General features: G+C 42.4%; 1 pseudogene; it reads left to right on the plus strand.

The window, feature by feature from the left end:
- The first annotated feature begins 2496 nt into the window (after window positions 1-2496).
- Window positions 2497-3653, plus strand: LOC147882470 (uncharacterized; annotated as a pseudogene).
- The last annotated feature ends 2476 nt before the right edge of the window (window positions 3654-6129 follow it).

The raw sequence follows: 6129 nt of genomic DNA on the forward strand, positions 1-6129 counted from the left end.
GCAAGGATATTGAAGAAATCTACCACACCCCGTCCTCAAAGAGACTTCGATTTTGGCAATCAGCATGCAGATTGAGCATCAATGCCACTAATGCTTAGCAAAGAACTCCAAGAGGTGCAAGGAAGGAAAGGATACTTTCAAGAATTTCCATACCTAATGCAACTAGAGCATTTTGTTGTAGAAAGAATTGAGATCACTAGGATTTTAAAAATCAAGCAAGAAAGGCATCATTTCTTTGGGTTGAAAAGTCGAGAAAAAAATTTCTTCTTGAGAACTTTAGTGAGATCCTCCTCCTTGGCAACCAAGTACTTAATTAGTGATATGATGGATTGCGGAGCAAGATTCATGAAAGTGTTTTCCATTGGAAACTTAAGAATGGGGAAAGTAATTTTAGGCAAAGGACTTAAGGAGTTTCATCCAACTTATGGCTCTCAAGAAACACCACAACTTTCATTGTTGAGACAATGGCTTCAAAGTTTTGTCTTGCTCAATAGGGAAGTCCTCCCAAAGTCTACATTCACTCATTTGCCAGATAGTTGCACAAAGAAAGAAGTCTACAATATTTACGTAGATACATTCAAAGAGAGTATGCAAGAGGTTCTCTCCCTTCCCTCATTCTTGAGAGTCTTGAGGCAATATTTGTCTCATGTGAAAGTTCCTAAGAAGAACAGGTGGGCGATTATCAAATTTTGCAAAATTGAAAGCAAAAAGAGGCACCACAAAGACCAAAGAAGACAAGGGTGAGTACATTAGTTTCTCTTAAGAGTTTTTTTTTTTTTGTAAGGGTACATAATTGAAATTAAAATATTGTTCTCATCTTTTGTGGATTTTTCTCATACATTGTAGAGCAAATTTAAAAAGATTTACAGATTCATAGAGAACCACAAAGCATATAAAGGCAATAGTTGGCAAAGCATAGGCAAAAATGTTTGGAGAAGAAAGAAAAGTACTTGGGCTTGGTCATTGATGGTATGGATTTTAAAAAAACCATGCTACCTCACTTCATACACACTCCAAAAGGGGGTGGCCAAGAAGAGAGTTTTTCGAGCGAGTTTTGAAGCGAGTTTTTTTTTGGCAACCACCACATTTTGTTCCACCTATTCCACTTGTGACACCTCTCTCTCTCTCTCTCTCTCTCTCTCTCTCTCTCACACACACACACACATCCCTTTGAGAGAGAGAGAGAGAGAGAGAGGTACTTGGATATCTCACTCATAAATTGAGTATCATGGGGGGGGGGGGGTGGTATATAGCCAAGAGGGGGGGAGGGTAGCTTTTCCCAAAAGTATGTATTTTTGGTTTTTTAAAAAGCTTGTTTTTTTTTAATATTTTTTTAAGGATAAATTTTTTAAAAAGGGGCCATGTTTAGTGCCCAGAGGAGGGCAACATGGCCCCTTTTTAAAAAAAATTCCTTTAAAAAATAATTTTAAAAAAAACAAATATTTTTTTAAATGACTTTTTAAAAAATATTCAAAAAAAGGGTGAAGGTGCCCAGAGGAGGGCATAGGCGCCCTCATCTGTGCGCCAACTTTAACCTTTTTTAGAGATTTTTTTTGTTTTTTTTAAAGCTATTTTTTTATTTTATTTTAATAAAAATAACAAACAAAAGGGCAAAGTTGGCACCCAAATTCGGAGTGGAAGGGCCTCAAAAAGGGCCATCTTTGCTAGGGGGTAAAAACTTGTGCAAATTTTTTCATTTTTGGACTTTTTTTCCCTCCAGTGGGCACCAACTTTGGCCCTTTTTTCTTCATCCCAAAAAGAAAGGACAAAAAGTCAAAAAATGAAAATTTTGCACAATTTTTTACCCCTAGCAAAGATGGCTCTTTTTGAGGCCCTTCCACCCCAAATTTGGCCAACATCACTTCAAGAAAGTAAATTTGTGTGTGTAGATCTAGTTATGCTGTCAATTTTCCTTCAAAATTTTGGAAATCGGAGTTGGTACACAAAAGCTATGGCTATTTTACTGTTTGGAAAAAATTCTATATAATTTTTGCTAGTTTTCATGTTTTTCTACAGGCTTGCTTGCCTTTCACACGAATCACCTACACTTTCTAATTGTTGCATAATTGCAATTGCTATGCCAAGAGCCAAGATGGAGGTGGGGGGTATATCTATTTTTTTAAATATTTGACAACAAACAAATTTTTAAAAATGGCGTCTTCACCCTTACACCTATTCTTGCATTAAATACTCATCGAATGCTATTTGTCAAACGTAAACTATATAAAGGACCCCTACCTCCCCCCCGCCCCCCCACATCTCTCTCAAGCTCTCGTTCTCTCTCAACTCCTCCTCCATACCCTAACTCTCTCTCTCTCTCTCTCTCTCTCTCTCTCTCTCTCTCTCTCTCTCTCTCTCTCTCTCTCTCTCTCCCTCCCTCCCTCTCTCCCTCCCTCCCTCCCTCCCTCTCTCTCTCTCCCTCTCTCTCTCTCTCTCTCTCTCTCTCTCTCTCTCTCTCTCTCTCTCTCTCTCTCTCTCTCTCTGATCCCTCTTGAAATGGCCGGCCCAACTGGTGCAGGGTCTAGCAACCTCAACGAAGTGCGGATCTATTTGAACTCCCTCTCGTCAGAGCCAATGATACGATATGCAAATGGTGGAACTGTCGTGCTAAGTGAGGATGACCCCGTGATAGGCAAGGGAATTTGTGTGATGGCCATCACACATGTAAATTGCTACCTGTAGACTACGCAAGTGGAAGCCATTCAAGAGAGTGGATTGGGGCAGTTGTACATGCTGAACATGGAGTTGTCATGTGACTATGTGCTAGAGAGAGAAAAGAGTACACCTGCCGAGGCTCCACCCATACTAGATCTCACCCAAAGCCTAGCCAATTTGAGGGAGTGACCATGCGAGTTGGTCCCATTATTCCAAGCATGAGGGAAGGCAGCCATTTTACAAGCTACAACCAAAATAGATCTCACGGCTAGCCCAGGAAGCCCGAGCTCGAGGCTGAGTTCAAGCCATGTTGATAGGAGGCCATGGCACAGTATTGATCAATGATGACAATGATACAGTAGTTGCAATGGAGGGTCCTCAAGCAGTCATTAGCATGTCATCATACATCAGGTCTTCTGGGGGATGTCATCGACTGCTTCATCAACTGTTGCACACTTCAACCACAGTGGAGAAGTTGATGGAAGTTTTGACAATGTACAATGGGAACGTTGCATTCAAACTACCTCCCATGGCACATGGAGCAAGTGCAATGGCTGGCATGTAGCAAAAGTATGATGGCCATTGCTGGACGAAACCAATGTCGAGAACAATGACATTTCCTAGGAAAGTTCGTCGCCAGGTGTGTGTGGGGTGTGTGTGGGAACTAGAGTGTACAAACCCCCTTTGCTCCGATAGGTTGATTAATGGATTGTTGAACTGCACTGCATGGATAGGTCGGATAGCACACCCATTGCCGAGAAATTGAGTTAGAGAACGTTGACTATGTCTCTTTGATTGCATGTTATAATCTTCTCTCATCTAGTGTAGGAAAAATGAACAACATTTCGGCTGTTGGAATGTCTACTACTGGCTTGGGAGCCTTGGCCTGTTTCTTTTGCAAAAGGTCCCCCATTCTTTTGAAGCAATTTGAATGTGTGGCATACTACATGATGGCAGGGCCCAAAATGACGGCTCCTTTTCCATGTGGGCATGCATAATCACAAGGTGCAAAGAGATACCTATAGAGCCCACATAAAAGACCTTAGGTGCATAGTCGAAGAGATGGTGGACTTTAGTGCAGTAGGTCCCAGACACCTACAAATGGTAGTCGCAAAAAAATTAGTCTCAAGTGCCCTCATCCGTGACACGGGTGTCTCCCTTATGGATAATGAGTTGATGGCAATGCTTGAGGAGTTGGAGCCTCTTGTCCAAAGGCACAGGTAAACCATACAGGGCCAACCCAATGGCAACTACACGTAAATGTGTTTTCTTTGCATTCTTAGAAGCAACATAATGCATAGCTGAATGGACCACCTAACTCAGGTTGAAGCATATGGTATGTGGTGCTTGTGCTGAAAGTGATGAAGGCATGGAGTCTAGGCTCTTGAAATTGAAGCAAAGATGTGCTTACAGATTTTTCCATGGGAGCCTCTTCCTCGGTCAAGCAGTCGATGATGAATGCAGATGCTTCATCTTCAAGATGTCGACAATAGGGCCTACTTTGACATGCGCTGCACTAGTAGTGGAGATCTACAAAATAGCTGGATACGTTTTGACCATGTACGGTGCATATTATGTGGGTGGACAACAATGGCTGCTCACATATATGATCTGAGGTAAGGCAAATGCTAGTATTCCTACATTCCCTCTAGCATTGAAAGGATGATGCTTATGCCTAACTTTAGTTGTATGATGCAACATCCAAGAGTTGATGACTATTGCCGTGTGCAAGATGAAAGAGGAGGACACTGAGGCTAGCATCAACTGAATGATATCATGGAGAAGTGTGGACACCCCACTACAGACTTTAAAGGCTTCATGGTGGTAGATGAGGTTGGCGCAAATTGGAGGGCAATACGAATAGTCTTCAATAATGGACCAGAGAATGTGATGCATGGCCAAGAAAAGTCTTGCCTTTTCCATTGGGAGCAAAGCCTATAGATCCACACCTCCCAATACGTGCATAGGAGCTTCCAAGATGAGCACAAATGCTTGTTTTGATTGTGGAGTGTGCATCAATAGAGGAGGATGCAACCACACAACAAAGGTACATTCAGGCTTGGTGGGCCACACGAAAGGTTTCTGCTGATTCGAACATCTTTGTGATGGATTGTTGGATGAGTTGGTGGCATGTTCGATATCCGCGTTGGTGAAAGCACTTTGTTCGTGTGAGTATCCATTCACAAATACAAAATTTTATTTTCCAACAAAATCTCACTATACTTCACTCTTGATAGAACACGGAGGACATATCGCACATGCCCACGACAAATCTTGCTGAGCCTATACATGCAAGTTGGTTGGCTACCGAAGGATTTAAGGGGACGTTGAATCTATAAAATGTGTGTGTCAGTGACTTGGCCAATGGGTTATTGCAAGCACCAAGAGACACGCATTCATTGAAGGGAAGTACCATGGTGCTGGCCCTAGTGTAGAGAACCTTGCGAGATAAGCTCAACAAGGGAAAATCTCAACCCCTCCAATAACGTCGAGGATGGTGGAGGGTGTTATAACCAGCACTCCTATGCATGAAGAGCCTAAATTTAGGGGCGACAACATAACAGTGACTCGTAAGCATAAAAGCATCAATAAGGTGACAACAGCAGAGGAAAATGCCACTCATAGGCCAAAATTTGTGGCAACAAACCAGCCTCGCAAGAAAGGAGCAAGACAATTTAACTTTGAAAGCGCAGCGGAATAAGTGGAAATGGAGCCCATGACAGTCAATACATCTTTGGAGAAGGTGGTGGATTCACAATACCGTATGGGCAATTAGAAGGACTCCACCACACAATAGAGTGCAATGTCAAGGATGGCTAGGGGCACGACAAGGGAAGTGCAAGAAAAATATCAAGAACACAGCAGTAGGAGTGCCAGCTCCATCCTTTTGGGGGATGATTGAGTGGTCCACCTTGCAAGGGCAACCAAGCAATCACGCGGGCTCATGAAGGCAATACATGTGGTTCTGCAATGACCACGTGGACCATACTTGTAATATATGCTCCTCGATCAAAATTCCCCGGCCAAAGTTCCACAAGTATGACCAGTAGCTCATGCAACAAATCTCACTGAGAATGAGATAAACTCCCTAGATATGGGAGGATTTGTTGTACACAAGGCACCAATAAAGTTTCATTCAAATGCATCTGCACCAAGATATCAACCGGGAGTCTTGAAAGTTGCAGCTATAAGGACCAATTCTGCCCTTACTCTAGAAGCAACAATAAAGGACCACACAGTATTGAAAGCCTTGAAACATGAATTTTTCGAGATAGAGACTGAAAACTCTAGAGTGATGGGGGAAATTTATAATGTCAACATTGCCAAGAACCCATGTAGCTAACAAGATTTCATGGATCGAGTGATGGAGGGGAAGGCATTCCTTGCATGCAAGCATTTGTACTTTGTGTACCTCTGTGTGTTTGGGATGGATGCCAATGCGAACATGTTCATACACCAACCCATGCTTTCAGA

Source organism: Dipteris shenzhenensis, chromosome 29 (assembly GCF_047967505.1).
Source record: "Dipteris shenzhenensis isolate YYH24624 ecotype China chromosome 29, Dip_SZ_1.0, whole genome shotgun sequence".
Taxonomy (NCBI): Eukaryota; Viridiplantae; Streptophyta; class Polypodiopsida; order Gleicheniales; family Dipteridaceae; genus Dipteris; species Dipteris shenzhenensis.